The sequence below is a fragment of the Leptopilina boulardi genome, unplaced genomic scaffold, assembly GCF_019393585.1.
Source record: "Leptopilina boulardi isolate dan_hultmark-lab unplaced genomic scaffold, ZJU_Lbou_2.1 LbouV2_162, whole genome shotgun sequence".
In the NCBI taxonomy this organism is placed as follows: domain Eukaryota; kingdom Metazoa; phylum Arthropoda; class Insecta; order Hymenoptera; family Figitidae; genus Leptopilina; species Leptopilina boulardi.
Genome location: NW_026137710.1, coordinates 1,301,717 through 1,320,229, shown reverse-complemented (window position 1 = coordinate 1,320,229; position 18,513 = coordinate 1,301,717). Strand labels below are relative to the sequence as shown.

The window sequence follows — 18,513 nt, the reverse complement described above, 5'->3', positions numbered from 1 at the left end:
TTTTAAAGTATAAATTACACGTGTAAAATTTATAAAGTATTCCAGAAACATCAAAGTATAAAATACACGTGTAAAAGTTGAAAAAATATTTGAGAAATGTCAAAGTATAAAATACACGTGTCACTTTTACATGTGTAAAAGTTTATAAAATATTCGAGAAACATCAAAGTATAAATTACACGTGTAATTACATGTGGCCAAATCTACACGTTTAAATACACGTGTAATTTTTTCTATGGCTGTCAGTATGGCAACCTTATTTTTCTCCGTGTATAGGTGCACCTACCGCCTGCTAGCTTCAGGTACAGTACTTTTCACATACGCAATAATTTCAAAAGGTTTGCCTACACTCTATGTTGTTCTTGAGCCATGGCTTATTGAACTACCGGAATGTGGAAACGGAATGTCATTAAAAGGAGGTTATATTATTTCAAAAAGTTTAATTTTTAATTGACGAATTTATGACGATGTTAATTATTAATGTGAATGTATTTCTGTATAAAGTAAATTAAGTGCCTTTAGTATAAAAAAATTAAAAAATTTAAAATTGAATTTCAAACCCTGAAACTGAAGAGTTTATAACAACAGACGTTTTTGAATTTTCAGCCTCATGATTTTCGTTAAACTTTATTTAAAACATTATATTTGAATTATAATCAAAGTAAATAATAATTAAAAATATTTAACGAGGTAAGTAAAAAACATTTAAAGATTTATACATTACCGTCGGAAATTGTCGGTACGACTAACGTACGAGGAGTGGACATTCGGCGCTGACTTTAAAGCAGGATTCTGCTTCTGAATGTATATCAAGAAATTTTTTTTCTATTTTTTGTATTTATAACACCGAAAAGATTTCAAGCAAAAATTATGCAATTTTCGTACTATCGTACTAATGTTTTTGAGTTCCGGCATAATCTAGAATAATGTATGGAAAAATTTGACAATTTTACTACATAATCTTTAAGATTATTATTATTATTATCTTTAATTTGCATTTTTGAAACTTGAAAAATGTTTTGTGGTTCCGGAAATATGTTAAAAAAGGTCCGAGCATGTTTTTCTACAAATCAGCCGTCGATCATCATTTTTTGCCGCCTCGCTGCTGGCTTGTAGAAAAACATTCTCGAACATTTTTTAACATATTTCAGGAACTACAAAACATTTTATAAGTTTTGAAAATTAAAATCAATTTATTTAATGCAAGAGTTGAAATGTTTTTAAATTTCTAGTGTGCATATCAAACTTTATTAAAAATTAAATTTTTCTACTTATTCAGTTTTATTTTCATGTTTTTCAGAATTAAATTTAAAAAAAAAATGCAATGACCTGCCCCAGAATAATTAAGAAATACTAAAAATATCAGGAGATATTGGATCGCGTTTCGAGACTCTATTTCTTCATACAAGAAACAAGTTGGCTAAGAGTTGCACATGGAAAGTATCAATCTTATGTCAAAGCAAGCATCGGATTAAACGACTTTTTTTTAATTTTTCGAAATTATGACTTTTTCGACTTATTTTAATAAAATGCGACTTTTCGACTTTTTTACAAAATTTTTTGAACAAAATACGACTTTTTTAGTATACAATGCAGATTTTCTTAAAATCTTCTTTATTTCAATTATATAACTAGTTTTTAATTAAAATTTTTCTCTCAATTTATTATTTTTAATAATTTTATGACATTCTTCACAAATTCAATTTTTCTTAAGATATTTTTTAATTAAAAATTTTACGAAATTCAACAATTGTTTACAATTTAAAAAATATCAAATAAAACCACCAAAAATTTCAATTTAAATCCTTTTAAAATTTAATTTTTTTAAATTTTACAATCTAAAACTTTCTGAAATTTAATAATTTTAATAATAACTCTTCCAAAATTCAATTATTTTCAATGATTTTTATAATATTCTTCGAAAATTCAATTTTTTGAAAATATTTTTCAATAAGATAATTTTAAAGTTCAATTTTTGTCTTTAATTTTTAATAAATTCTTTAGCAAAAGAAATCATCTAAAAAATTCTAATTCAAAATCATTTGAATTCAATTAATTTGAAAAACTTTAATTCAAAACTTTCTAAAATTTAATATTCAACAATAATTGCTATATTTTCTAAGTTACTATATAAAAATAAAATTGTAAAATATTTTTATCGTATTTATTATAAATGTAGTTTTAATACAATAATTATTATAATTGTAAAAATGATTTTAAAGGAAACAACAAAAATTTTAGTATGATAAATTAATAACTGGTAGAATAACCTTGGCTGTATATAACACTTCGTAAACGTCGAGGCATGGAGTAAATACAGTTAGCTACAATCTGTGTCCTTTGTCTTAAATCATTCCAAGACTGGTGGACATGGTTGTTTAATACTTGTCTTATGTGATCTTCACCTGCTCGCTATCTTTGCAACATATAACCCCATACATTTTCTATTTCATTTAAATCTGGGGATTTTACTGTATGTGGCATTAAAGTAATCTCCGGATGGCATTCATACCACTGGTTTGTTATATGCGCAGTGTGGACTGAACTATTGTCCTGGATTACTTTATACTCTTCTTCATCGGTAAGTAAGCGACAAACATTCGGATGAAAATGGTTTTTAAGTAGGTAGACGTAATCATTCGCATTCATTCGTCCATTCACTTGTATTACTTCACTAACGCCAACTGCAGTAATGAAACCCCAAAACATGCAGCTAATTCGACCACTGTGATGTATTGGAGCTACAAAGTAAGGATCTAATCTTCCACCTCTTGGCCTTTTGACAAATAAACGGCCATCTTCTGACGAAGAGAATGATTTTTCGTCCATACAAATGACGTTCATACAAAATTCTTCCGGTTCAAGAAAATACTGCAAAGTGTATCCAATCCTCTCCTCCCGTTGCTTAAAGGGGATGTTTTCCTTCCTGGTCTGCAAGATCGGATTCCGAATTCCAATAGGCGTCTTCTAATTGTTATCGGTGATATATTTGGGAGTACCTCGTTTCGAATTGCCTCAAAAGAAGCGAACGGATTTTCATTGACCACAAAATTTCTAATGGATTCGTCCTCCTCAGCCGTCGATACTCTGTGTCTTCGATTTCCTAATCGATGATCTGATAAGGCAACACATCCACCTAGTTGAAATGCTCTCACCCAATGTTTCACTGTTTTAATTGAGCATTCAGCTTCGAGAGCGTCACAATTTTGCATCGCATTGGCACTGAAAAAAATTTGAAAATTTGACTTTTGAAATATTTTATCTATTCATTTAGTCTTTCTAAGGTAAATTAACAGATTTTTACATTTAATTATTGATTGGCTTGTAAATTTATTTTTTAAAAACATAATTTTGTAATCTGTACAATTCTTTTCCCATTCAAAAATTTTGTTTTTTTTATTCTTTGAATAAAATTTGTTTTTATGAACAATTTAAAAAAAAAACGATAAATTAATAATTTACGCAAGAAGTATTCTGCAATATTTAGTCAATATTTGGTAATATTTATTACAATGTTAAATAATAAATTACCCTGGCGGATTAGGTAAACCGAGATGTAACCGAATTGGGTTACGATTCAATTACGTTTCGGTTACTTGTGAAAAATTGTCGTTAATCGATGAAATATGTTGTAAATAACTATTAGGAATGGTTAATAGACATTTAGAGGTCTTATTTATACAATAATAACAATAAATTAAGATATAATTACTCAATAATAAGTGTTTTAAGTGTACAATGCATACAGTTGTTGAGTTACCATATATGCATATTACCATCAGCGAAAGCTGTGATACGCGCTTTAAACAGTAGATGGCGTTGAAAATTACTTTGTGAATGAATTTCTAAAATTAAACTTGAGAGTGTCAAATGTGTAAGTGAATATAAGTTTTAAAAAAATTGATCGATTAATTAAAACAACTTTTTTCATTAAATATAAAAAAAATTTCTCAATAAAAATTTTTTTTTCCTCAATGACATGAGAAAAATTAATTGTGACACAAAGAAATCTGTTTTTCTCTAAAAAAAATTGGTTTCTTAATAATAATTTTTTTTTCACAATAAAATGAAAAGATTAATTTTTACACAAACAAATTATTTTCTAAATAAAAAATTTTTATTTTTTCAATGAAATGAGAAAAAGTAATTGTGACACAAACGAAATTTTTTTCCTCAATAAAATAAGAAATATTAATTTAAAAAAAAAATTTTTTCTGAATAAAAAAATTTCTTTTTTCAATGAAAGGAGAAAGATTAATTTTGACAGAAAAAAAAGTTTTTTTCATTAAAAAAATTTTTGTTCCTAATAAAATTTTTTTTTATTTGTACAAATGAAAAAAGTTGTTTTAATAAATAGATCTATTTTTTTAAAACTTATATTCACTTACACATTTGACACTCAAGGGTTTAATTTTAGAAATTCATTCACAAATATGGGAACAACTATGTTGTTACCCATAAGCGTAGCTTGGAAGCCACTAGTCCTTTCGTCCCGGTCCCCACTACTGGACTCATCAGTAAGGCTACGTAGTGGGAAACCTGCCTTATACGACCATGGGGAAGTGAGAGTTGGATCGTGTATATATGCTACACGCCAAGCAACAAAGTAATCTTCAACGCCAACTAGTGTTTAACGCGCGTATCACAGCTGCCGCTGATGGTAATATACATATGAGGCAAAATTCCTGAAATGTGTAACGAACAAGATCGTTTTTAATTATTTTGGTTTACAATTGTTATTGTCGGTGGTTTTATTATTATTCTCATATAATAATATTATTCAAATCAAATAAGATTGCGCGCGTAAAAACGTAGGTGGCGCTCGATTTTCTAGCAGCCGACAAAAGCACGTTTCTGATTTTGCCGGAGGAAATAATTAGATGAGAGCGAACTATAACGCTATACGCAACTCGCGCGATTATTACGCGTACTTTGTATTTCATATTAATAACATTGTTATAAAGTAATAAATTAAGTGTGTTTTGATAAAATCAGCGCTTATTTCTTTATTAATCACCAGAATAATATTTTATCAAAACTTTGGAAATTGTGGAAACATTGGAATAAACTCGACGCTGGTGAGTCTTTTTGTTTATCCCTTCTGCTTGTTGTTCATTCATTGTTGGACCTCGCTTATGCACGTAACCAGTGTCATCAACGCAATCAAGGCAATGCAGGTAAGAGTGGAAATCTCGTTCCCATGTGCACCCAGTACGAGGCGTACCCACGCATAAATCATCTTTCGATTTTTTTTAAAGTTTAATAATAAAACCTCGCGACTAGGGTTTGTCACATTATGGCGCCCAACGTTATATTTTCTTATGATCGAATTGAATTCTAATTCTAAATTAGAATATTAGTTTGATCTTAAATAAATAAAATTTTTTTTTCTTTTCGCGCCTTCTTTGAAAAATAATAATTTTTTTTTCTCATTAGAAACGCGAGTTTTTAAAGTGTATCACGTGTACAAATAATACACCAGCAAAGCACTTTTCGAACGAGATTTTCATTCACCTCAAATTGCTTTTCCAAAAAAAAAATAATAAGCTCGCTCTCTCTCACAAATTTACTGCTTTTTTTTGTAATATATGCTTTAAATATTACAAAGATATATAACGATATTCAATTATAATAAAATATTCTTTTAATACAATTTAACACCGCTTTTACGCATAAATAGCTTGCTTTTGTACATTTTCGCTATTGACTTTTTGCGCATGCAAATACGCTTTTTGCACGAATTATTTTAAAATTAAAATAATAACAACCATAGAAAAAAAATATATATGTATAAAAATGATCAAAAATCAATTTTTCTCATTACTGTTGCCACATTCGTTTTACCACGAGGAAACACGTAATCTCCAACACGGCTCGCGCAAATTGTAAACACAGCTGTGTTTACAACACAATTCTTGTCCCTTACCAGCTTTAAACTGAAATAAAGCAAAGTATAACAAAAAAAATAATATCAAAACTTTTGCCTTTCTTTCCACAACGAAGAAAATAAAATTTAATTCCATTTATTAATTTTAAATAATTTTCTTCCAGCTCGTTTTTGACAATTACTCATCGGTTGTCGTCTTGACAAAAAAAATAAAGGCATTACGGGTTTTTAAATGATTAGGCGCTTGATTAATTAATTAAACCAAAATAATTAATTAATTGAACCAAAATAATTAATTAATTAAACAAAAATAATTAATTAATTAAACCTAAATAATTGATTAATTAAACCAAAATAATTAATTAATTCAAACTAATTGATTATCATTTGAACGATTAATTAATTAAAAATTTGTTCTCTTCAAAAAATTTTTTTTTTTTTTTTTTTTTTTTTTCTTCTCATTATCTTCTAATTTTATTAAAATAAAAATTCGCTTTTATTAGTAAAACCATTTAATTCAAAATGGGTAAAGGTAATAGGGACAAAAACCAAAACAAAAACTTAGAGGGACAAGAAACCAACACAAGCCCAGAAATTCTGGACCAACAAAACGCTTTCCTAGCGCGTAATACGTTGGTACATTCTCCCCCTAACATTCAACAACAAAGAGCGTCGGCAAGCGCTCAAGCGCAAAACGATCCCCTAGAGAATCAAGCCTCTTCTTAGAACGCGCCTCCTAAGACGCCAGACCATGAGAACACGCTAACCGCTTCCGACCCTGAAAATAGTGACAATAGTGACAGCGCAGAAAAAATTTTAGAACGACATACCACGTCCGGAACTAAAATAAAAATTAAAATACCATCGCGACATACGCGAAAAACAAAAAAAACCCCAATCACTAAGTCACAAGCTAATAAAGCTCTTTATCATTTTCAATCTGAAATGAACAAATTTAAAAATGACATACAAACAATGTTCTCTGAACATCTCGTAGAATCGCGCCGTCAGACACGTGAATTATTTTCAGAATCGCGCCGCGAATTTATTTCATTTAAAAAACAAAATTCCAAAGAATTAGAATCGATTCAAAGAAATAATCAAGAAATGATAAATGCCCTTCGCAGTGAAACGAATAAAGCAATAGAGGCGCTTGCGCACAAAGTCTCGGAACAGCAAACGAGACAAGCACAATCGACTTGGCACGATTCTCGGTGGGCCTTCGACACCGTAGGGGAACATATACCGCCCCCCACTTGTCATCCCCCCACCCTAACCACAACCACAGTCACTACGTCGACTTTGGGTAACCCAGTCACCAGTAACATAGGAATAGAACCTAATTATCTTTTTCCTCCACTGAACTACAATACCCCTTCCGCGCCAGGACCCCCACCATCAAAAGTACTTTTTAATTCAAACCCCACGTACTTAGGGCATAATTCGACTTTTTCAAATTTCCAAAACCATAATTCAACGGTCCAACAACCGCCCCCTATCGCGCCACCCCTTCCGGCTCCCAGAAATCAAATCAATAACGTCACAAATTTGCACAAGATCGTAAAATCTTGGGAATTAAAATTTCCAGGCAAATTAGACGCGCATGATTTTATTGATGAATTCGAGCGTAAATTGAATGCGAGCGCCATCAACCCCGACGATGCTCTAGCAACAATGTCCCAGGTATTGTCGGATACTGCCTACACATGGTTCACATCATTCCGCACTACCTGGCACACATGGGCTGAATTTGCGGCCAAATTTCGAAAATCATTTGGCGATTCTAACGATGATCAAAAGATCACTAACAAAATTCAGCACGCTATACAATCCGAAAATGAATCGGGAATCGAGTTTATCGTCCGGATGGCAGCGCTTTACAATAAACTCCAAACAAAAATACCGGAAACAAGTCAACTTGACAAAATATATTCGGCTCTTCTTTCCGAACTACTTGTCCACTTTGACCGCGATAGCTTCACGGATTATGACGGTTTAATAGAAAAAGTGCGAAAATACGAGGAAAAAGTCGCGACAATGCAATCAACTAACAAAATTCGCGATCTTCAAAAGAAAAACCGTAATACGCGCGGGAAAAATCAGCTCAACGCGATCGAAAATTCATCGCTTCAAGCTGATGAAAACTCGGAAACCGCGCCACAAGCGGATCAAAAAAATGAAAATCCTCCGAAACAACCGAAAAATGACAAAAAGCAGGCAAAAGCAAATCCACAAATAAATTTAAATAAAGCAGAAATTTATAATCACCAAATAAATAAATTACAACAAAAATTAACGGATATGAATTTACCAGTCGGTCAATCCAAATCTAACACCGAAAAGAGGAGTAAGAAATCAACATCCTCTTCTCGGTCTAAAAATTCGCGCCGCCGATCTTCTTCGGAGTCTTCCAGCTCCTCTCGCTCTACTCGATCGCAGAAGGGGGGGGAGAGACGCAGATCGTCTACGCGCAAAAACCGGGATAGCGATACTAAGCCACATAAAAATGATAGCAAGGACGGTAATCGTGGCGGAAAGCAATACAACAACCGCGGTAGAAATTGTGGAAATGGTTGGAATAATCGTGGTCGTGGTTATCATCACAACTATAATTATCACCAGCAAAATCCCAATTTCGCACAACATTGTCAACCAGACTGCCAGTGCAATGCCCACGCGCCGCCAACTTTTCCAGACGCGCATGCGCCTTCGCACCCACAAACGCAGCACTGGCCCAACTACAACCGTGAGTTTCCCCCTTGCGGACACAATGTATCCAACTCATACCCGGCAAAAAACGAGAAGGATGCCAGGAGAGATTAAATCTCCCTGGCAAACCTCCAGAAAATAAAATACCGATAAATAATTTTTCAAACATCAACAATACCAAACTAGTCGATATTCATGCCATTCCGAGTTGCAGTCACTCCGCAAATGAGTCAACGTGCATTCCCCAAAATGCATTAGCGCATAATCAAGCGCATGCCAGTGGGAATTACACTAGTGACTCAGAAAGTGAGTATGACGAAGCACTCTATTCCGAATCTGAGACGGAGTACACAGACTCTAGCGAGGAGCTTCCCTCCACCGACTCGCGATCGGTAGGACAAAGCATATCCTCGCTCCTGTCAACGCCCTCGAGGAAACCAGCCATTGGCTTATTGGCACTAGCTGGGAAACTCAAGCGCATAGTACGCAAAGGGCCCGCATCGCCCTTACCGTCGCAAGAAAAGAATTCCATTATTACTTCGGTTAAAATAGGAAATAGAGAATATGCAGGCCTTATAGACACTGGTAGTGACAGGACTTTCATGTCTGGCGAATTATTCGATGAAATCAAACAATTCGCGATTGACAATCCTGTCTATGATGCGATAACACGCGCCGGCGTACAACTCGCGCAACGCGATCATGTGGCCGCGCCTCGTTACACCATCAAATTTGACTTTGGGATCAACGACTGTCATGGCGATTTCTGGTTCACAGTCCTAGACGGACTAACCACGCCCATAATTTTAGGCATGGACTTTATAACCAGTTGGAAAGTCATTATAGACGCCAACAAAGGTTATTGGTCCATGGAAGGATCAAGTATCCAACGCCCTTTGAGTCGCGCCTATAATGCGCATCACTCCCTAAACTGTACACAGTTAATTGACCTTTCACCTGAGCAAAGAAAAATTCTTGACGAATTCATTGATAGGAAACTATCAGGCTTTGCAACTGGTACCGGTGTCACAAATTTGACTACCCATGTCATTGAGCTGATAGATCCAACTCCATTTAAACTAAAACCCTATCGGCGAAGCGCAGAAGCAAGTAAAATTATTAACGATCAGGTCGATAAATATTTGGAGAAAGAGTTCATAGTAAAAAGCAATGGCCGTTTCGCGAGCCCAGTAGTTTTAACTTACCGCAAGGATGGTAGGCCGCGAGTATGCATGGATTATAGAAAGCTAAATAAAAACACAAAAAAATCAGCGTATCCATTACCGCGCATGGATACTATTCTCGACGCCTTATCAGAAGCTCATGTTATCAGTACAATAGACTTGACAGATGCGTACCACCACATCCCGATAGACCCGAAGTCGCGCGAATATACCGCCTTCGTTATACCCGGGCGTGGCCAATTCGAGTGGGTCCGGATGCCATTTGGCCTTACAAATGCGCCGGCCACCTTCCAAGCCTTGACTGATGGATTAAAAGATAAATTTATCGAACATGTTCGTAAGAACAATTTACCTGAGTGCTATATCGATCAAGTACATGCGTATTTCGATGATTGGATTGTCATTTCCAAGACCTTTGAGGAGCACATCCTGCTTTTAGATATCATCTTCAATATCTTACAGGAAGCTGGTTTATCGATAAATCGAGATAAATCTCATTTCGCTAAACCATCCGTTGAATATCTCGGTTTTATCCTTGATAAAGATGGACTCAAGCCCAATCCCAAGCGCATTGAACCGATCCTTGAACGTTCAAGTCCTCGTAATCGCAAAGAGTTGCGCCAGTTCAATGGTTCAGTGAACTGGTACCATCGACATTTGCGTAATATTGCGCGAGTACAAGGGCCGCTTAACAAATTAGCGAGCCCTAAAGTGCCTTGGTCTTGAACAGGTGAACATGAAACTGCATTTCAGGATGTTAAAAAATTATTGAAAGATGCCTTAACCTTAAACGCGCCGCGACCTAAATTGCCATTCTTTTTATACACGGATGCGAGCGATACTGGAATCGGCGCTGTCTTGACGCAAAAAGATGGAGATAAGGAATATCTCATTACGTGCTTAAGCAGACCTTTGCGAGGTGCCGAGTTAAATTACACTACCACCGAAAAGGAATGCTTAGCCGTAATCTTTGCAGTCAAGAAACTTCGGTGCTTTCTCGAAGCTACCGAGTTCACAGTCATGACTGATCACTCCAGCTTGATATGGCTGCAAGGCATAAAAGACCCGCGTGGCAGACTTGCGCGATGGGCATTAGAGTTGTCAGCAAACCAAGTGAAAATTGAACACCGTAAAGGTACAACGAACGAGGCCGCTGACACTCTATCGCGCCTCTACGAGAGTGTCTCGGAAGACACGCCCCTATCACAGCTAAGTCACACCCGTAGCCAATCCTGGTACGACGAGTTAGTAAATCGAGTACAGCGGGCTCCCACGCGTTACGAAAGATATAAGCTCGATGATAATTCCGAACTTTACTATTACAAACCAAATCAACTGAAAGAAACCATAGGCGACAATAACGCGTGGAAAAAGGTTTTGAAAGAAAATGAAATTCTACCAACAATTACGAAATATCACGATTCCTCCCAATCAGCGCATCAGGGAATTCAAAAGACGTACTTGTCAATTTTTAATCACTATTATTGGCCCGGAATGCGCGAAGATATTAAGCGGTACATTAACGAGTGTGAGATTTGTCTCAGGTGCAAACCTGACAATTCCCCTCCACAAGGTTTAATGTTTCCGCGCAAATTCATCGAACCCTGGGATACGGTATCGCTAGATATTATAGGACCATTACCGCGTTCCAAATCAGGAAAATGTTACGTCTTAGTATGCGAGGACACTTATACGCACTATATCGAATGCTTTACATTATCGAAAGCCGACGGTCCAAAAATTGTCAAATCATTGAACACCTTGATTAATAAATGGGGAACTCCCAGAGCGTTTATCACGGATAACGGAACAGAGTTCGTAAACCGTACCATTTCAAAATTTATAATGGAAATCGGCTCGGAACAACGAACAACTCCGGTATATCACCCACAGTCCAATCCTGTAGAGCGCGTTAATCGAAACTTAAAAATGATGATAGCCAGTCTCCTTGGAGAAGACCAGCGCGACTGGGACACGTTACTCGAAGAAATACAATTCGCGTATAATACCACTGTCCATTCTTCGTTAGGCGTAACCCCGGCCTTTTTAAACTTTGCTCGTGAACCAAGACGTACCGGTAAACAACCTCATGACATCGATGTCATAGCGATGACCGATGGGACCGCTGAAAATTGGCTGGAGCGTATAAAGCGTATCGATACTCTTCGCGCTAAAGTCGAAAACTTAATGATTAAGGCTGTTAAGAGACAGAGTAAAACTTATAATAAAAACCGTAAAAATGTTATCCCTTTCGAGATTGGAGATTATGTGTTTTACCCCAATAACACTTTATCAAATGCCGCGCGTGGTTATAGTTCCAAACTAGCGCCACGTTACAAAGGACCGGCTACAATTACCGAAAAGGTATCTCCTATGGTTGTTATTATTAGTGATACGCATGGAAAGAAGCTTGGTAAATATCACGTAAATGATTTAAAAATGGCTAGGAAAAATCTCAGATAGCGAAATATCCTGTAAAATCGTTTTAGGTTAGATATCATCATGAGCAGTTCCGAAGGCAGTACTTCAACACCCAACGAGGGTTTACCAAGCGCAACACTGACGTATCTTACGTCCAGCATAGATGACCTCTTCGACGCCAACATCGATATCAATGCTGGAATCAAACCATCCGGTTTGACTATCCTCGCCAAGGCCGATGTGGAGAGCCTCATCAAGTCGCGTAACGCCATGCCTGCTCAGTTGAGGGAAGAACGCGTGACCACGCATTCACTACGCATGGGCTCCACCCAATCCCTATCTTCGTCAACAGAACCAAGTTTTAGACAGGTAGAGAAATTGTACGATTCATTGCTGACGGTCACCAATGAAAAGTCGTCGTTGACAGACCAATTGGCCAAAACCAAAGAAGAATTGCGTCACTGCAAACAACAAGTGGACAAATTACAAACGAAAGGAGAAAAGCTCCAAGACAAATATGAAGCGCTACAAGAGGATTACGATTACGCGGCCTACGATGCAAAGCTGGCCAAACGATACAAAGATCTATTCCGAGAAACTTTGTCAGATGTTTATCGCGCAGTAGCAGAATTACGTGAACCGCAACTACGCCCAAGGGCTGAACAAGGATGCCTGAACTGCGGGACTCCAGGCCATAGTTACAGGTCGTGCACGAAGCCCTATTCTGGTAACTTCTGCCAAAAGTGCGCACATCCCGATTTTTCGACAAGCGAATGTCCTTGGCCTCATTTCGTAAATGGACCACCTGGGATACCAGAGCACCTCAGATGCAAGAGATGCTGGGGACCACTCAACGCTCCAGATCCGAACTGCATTGAGTGCCGTAGAAGAATGATGGCCGACAATCTACAAGTGCGCCATACCCTTGCCTTGCGCCTTGAGCAGCAATCTTCGTCATCCACTGCCAAAAAAGCAATAGGCCCACCTGGAAGTAGCAGGACACGATCAATTCCTCCACAAACCCCCAAGTGGTTGGAGGATTACAACGCGCAACTGAATCAAACGCATCTGAGTTCGAGACAAACTATTGTTACCCGGCTGACTACGCTCTCCACAAAGCCCTTAATGAGGACAAGGAGGAACCGATTAACGATGGTGACGAAAATCCGGCCGTCCACAATCAGGAATCGACCCATACCCCGCAAGAATAGTGCGTCTCAATGTCCAAACAACTAAAAGTTGTTAATTGCGCCGTTGCGCATTGATCTGTGTGTTTTCTTTTTTTCTAAATAAATAAATAATTTCTTTCCTCTCGCGCCGTTGCGCGTTATATATAATACATTGTTTTCTTTTTTTGGTTACTATAAATGCGCCGTCGCGTATTAACATTATTATATTTTTAGTTATTTCATTGCGCCGTTGTGCGCCAATAGTATTATATTTTTGTTTGTGTTTCACATACGCGGTAATACGCCATCAAAGACTGAGGTTATCGCATTATTCCAAATGTTAAGAATAAACCTCGTAATATATTATAGTACATTAAATAACACGTTTGTAATTGGTCTATCGACGCAGCGCAACTACCTCATCTAAATGAGACTGATTAATGTAGTTAATAAACGAAGAATGATAATTAAATTCTTAACTGTTATTCGTTCATTCATAATTACCATATCATAGAGAGCATATGCGAGATCCAATAATTTTTACATATTATATTCTTTTAAAACTAAATGAGATAAAAAGTTCCTTTTCAATATTGAATTTCACTTAGAATAAATGATGCCAAAGAGGCAAGCTAATAGCAAGCAGATTCACTCCTTTGAGAGGGATAATCAACTAGACGTAAGAAAGTAAAATGAAGGAATGTTTATTATTGAAAAACAACCGATAACAACAATTTAGAAGGGGGGAATTGTAACGAACAAGATCGTTTTTAATTATTTTGGTTTACAATTGTTATTGTCGGTGGTTTTATTATTATTCTCATATAATAATATTATTCAAATCAAATAAGATTGCGCGCGTAAAAACGTAGGTGGCGCTCGATTTTCTAGCAGCCGACAAAAGCACGTTTCTGATTTTGCCGGAGGAAATAATTAGATGAGAGCGAACTATAACGCTATACGCAACTCGCGCGATTATTACGCGTACTTTGTATTTCATATTAATAACATTGTTATAAAGTAATAAATTAAGTGTGTTTTGATAAAATCAGCGCTTATTTCTTTATTAATCACCAGAATAATATTTTATCAAAACTTTGGAAATTGTGGAAACATTGGAATAAACTCGACACTGGTGAGTCTTTTTGTTTATCCCTTCTGCTTGTTGTTCATTCATTGTTGGACCTCGCTTATGCACGTAACCAGTGTCATCAACGCAATCAAGGCAATGCAGGTAAGAGTGGAAATCTCGTTCCCATGTGCACCCAGTACGAGGCGTACCCACGCATAAATCATCTTTCGATTTTTTTTAAAGTTTAATAATAAAACCTCGCGACTAGGGTTTGTCACAAATGTCCGAACAAAAAATTAAAAGTTCTTGAATTTAATCCATACTTTTCTAAAATGTTGTTATTGTTGGTGAAAGTCTAAAAATGAATTATTATTGAATTTAATAAAATAGTTTTTGAATTACAACGTTTTTAATTTTTGACTTTTGAAAAAAAAAAATTTTTTTAATGTACAATATTTATAAGTAGAATGCATAAAAGTTAACATATATATAATGATTTTTAAAGCTTTTTTGACGGGCTACACGCTGTTAATAAATTTTTTTTTTAAATAACATTTGACCTTGAAATACAAGGTCAAAATGTTAATTTACGTTTATCTCAAAATCGGATTTTTTAAAATTATTTTTAACTATCTCAATGGAAAGCTTGACTAATTTCCATACAAAACATGTAATTTTCAGAGTGGGATCTTTTAAAGTTTTTGAGATATTAATTAATTAATTAATTAATGTTTATAACAAATGAAATATTTTACAAACGAATAAAGTTACCGTAATTCTTAAGTTAGCAATTAAAACTTAACGTAATTCCGCATCCAACGAGCCCTATATGAAGTATTTTGGATAAGTAGATTGTTAATAAACAATTAGTTTACATTGCAATTGTTTATTAACAATCTACTTATCCAAAATACTTCATATAGGGCTTGTTGGATGCGGAATTACCTTAACTTATAATTGGTAAGTTCAGAATTACCATAACTTTATTTGTTTGTAAAATATTTTATTTTTTACTAACAACAAGCATCCAAAAGCCCTATATGAAGTATTTTTGTTCAATTTTAGTTAAATAACAATAAAAAATGAAATATCTTACAAACAAATAAAGTTATCGTAAATCTAAACTAACAAATTGAAAGTTAAGCTAATTCCGCATCCAACGAGCCCTATATGAAGTATTTTGGATAAGTAGATTGTTAATAAACAATTGCAATGTTAACTAATTGTTTATTAACAATCTACTTATCCAAAATACTTCATATAGGGCTCGTTGGATGCAGAATTTTAAAAAATCCGATTTTGAGATAAACGTAAATTAACATTTTGACCTTAAATTTCAAGGTCAAATGTTATTTAAAAAAAAAAATTTATTTACAGCGTGTAGCTCGTCAAAAAAGCTTTAAAAATCATTATATATATGTTAACTTTTATGCATTCTACTTATAAATATTGTACATTGAAAAAAATTTTTTTTTTCAAAAGTCAAAAATTAAAAACGTAATTCAAAAACTATTTTATTAAATTCATTAATAATTGATTTTTAGACTTTCACCAACAATAACAACATTTTAGAAAAGTATGGATTAAATTCGAGAACTTTTAATTTTTTGTTCGGACATTTCAGGAATTTTGCCTCATATATGGTAACTCAACAACTGTATGCACTGTACACTTAAAACACTTATTATGAAGTAATTATATTTTAATTTATTCTTATTATTGCATAAATAAGCACTCTAAATGTCTATTAACCATTCCTAATAGTTATTTACAACATATTTAGTCGCTAACGACAATATTTTACAAGGAACCGAATCGTAACCCAATTCGGTTACAACTCGGTTTACCCAATCCGCCAGGGTACACAATCAACAGAATTAAATTGATTTTTGAAATTAAAATAATTTAGTATTGAATAAGCAAACATTTTTATAATAATTAATAGATATGGTAAATTTCACGTGAAATTTACCTATGACATTTTAAATTTAGATAAATTTAGTTTTCTTCGTTCTTTGTAAACTTTTTATTCTGAAAAAAATACAAAAAAAATTTTTTTAAACAAATTATTTAAACAAAAAGGATCATCAGACCCACTCTAAAACTGTTTGAAAAATATTCTTAGTATTTTCAGGTATACAAAAATTTAAAAAATCGGGCCCGAAGTTAAAAAAAATTAAAATGTTTATAAAAAATCGTTATTTTTAATATAAAAATTTTGAAAGTTAATAAAAATCTACAACTTTTTTTTCTCTTGTCAAAAATTCCCAATTTCAATACTTTTAGATTCATCGAAATTAGGTCTACATTGGTTTACACAAAATGTCATATGTAAATTTCAGGTGGAATCGCACATATATGTATAAGATTTCAAAAATTTCAGAAAAAAAACTTATGCTCAAATCAGTTTTCACACTGTTTGGTAATACGTATGTGCATATTTTTGATTTATTAGTAACTGCAGAAAATAAAAAAATTATATTTACCAGATAAATTTGCAAACCGGTGTCGTTCTTCCATTTTGAAAGATAATTAATTTAATTGCTTAATAAACAATTTAATCTTTCTTGATCACTTTAACAATTATTATAATGTGCAAATTCTAAACATGATAAAGAAAAAACTGTTTACATTGTTTCCTTGGTAACGGAAAAATTAATAATTTCTGCTGTAATTTCAAAACTAAAAAATTCTACGGTTATAGATTTTAAATATATTTCTATAAAATTGCATAGCTCCATATAAAATTTTTTCATAGATTTTCAGATTCTTACGACAAAAAAAATTAAGTACTCTAATTTTTCTAAAAGGTAAACAGAAGTGATGAAAATTATCCCACTTACAATGAAAATAAAATGGAAAAATGTTAAAACTTTCAACCTATTTTGTTTGAAAGAATAAAGTGTTTTCAATTGTTTTAGGATATAGATTTCCAAATAGATAAATGTTTGTCAGTAAAGCTGCTAAAATTTCTTGGATTATTTGATAAAAATAACAAATTCTATAAAAAAAATGCAGGAGGCAAGATTACAAAGTTTTAGTGCCTAAGACACCTAGAAATGTAGCAAATAAATAAATAAGGTCTTAAAAATTCTTAATAGATATATTTTATAACATAATTTAACATATATATATATATTATATATAATTTTCGTAGAGACAGAAATGACTAACTACTTTTAATAGATATTAATTTATTAATTATTAATTTATTATTAATTTTTTTAAAATAATTTGACGAAATAACTGATGAGGATGCTTCATTTTTATTCAATTTCATAAAATAATATGTTCCGGGAACTGAAACAATGGTAATTACACAGGCACACAAAAAAAGTTGTCTGTTTCTTGAACTAGACATACCATTTTTATAGTATATTAGTCTATAATATGAAGTCAGAATTACTCCATCACCCTCTGATTTTTTTAAATCGGAAAAAACACACCCTTAATCGTCAAATGCAAACTTAGGAGATAAAAAAATTAAATAACAGATTTTTTATTAAACAGAACCTTACACCAACGTATTTTTGCACCACTAACACAAAAATAAAATCAGAACTGATCCAGCACCCTCAAATTTTTTTAAAACGAAAAAACCCACACTTAATCATACAAATTCAAACTTCAAAGAAATATTATGAATATAATCATTGTTTCAATTTGCTAAGTGAACCATTGGAATAGTTAAACCATGTACAATGTTTTAACTATTCCAATGGTAAAGACTTGACAAAAAAATGGGATAGAATGAGTATTGTGTATAAGTTCAATTGTAATAATTGCCCTGCTACTTATATAGGTGAGTCTAAACGGACTTTAAAAAAAGAATTAATGAACATAAAAATAATAAAAATTCCGATTCTGTTGTAAACAAACATCAAGCTGATTATAATCCTTCTTTCAATTTCGAGGATGGAAAAATTATAGATTACGAATTTTCTTATAGAAAAAGATTGATTTCAGAAATGATCCATATTAAAAGCAACGAATTTACTATTAATAAGAAAGAAGATGTACAATTCCTTAGCAATACTTATTTTCCTTTACTTAGCAAATTGAAACAATGAT

General features: G+C 33.6%; 1 protein-coding gene across 2 annotated transcripts in view; it reads right to left on the bottom strand.

Annotated features, from left to right (window-relative positions):
* The window catches only part of LOC127276994 (uncharacterized), a 183,093-nt gene that overhangs the window by 87,555 nt on the left and 77,025 nt on the right, over positions 1–18,513 (bottom strand). The window contains exon 2 of one of the 2 annotated variants that reach the window (XM_051297770.1): positions 2,271–3,222. The exons of the other annotated variant lie outside the window; for it this stretch is intronic. The gene's annotated coding sequence lies outside the window, so the exon portion shown is untranslated. The remainder of the gene's footprint in view (positions 1–2,270; positions 3,223–18,513) is intronic. 2 annotated transcript variants of the gene reach the window in all.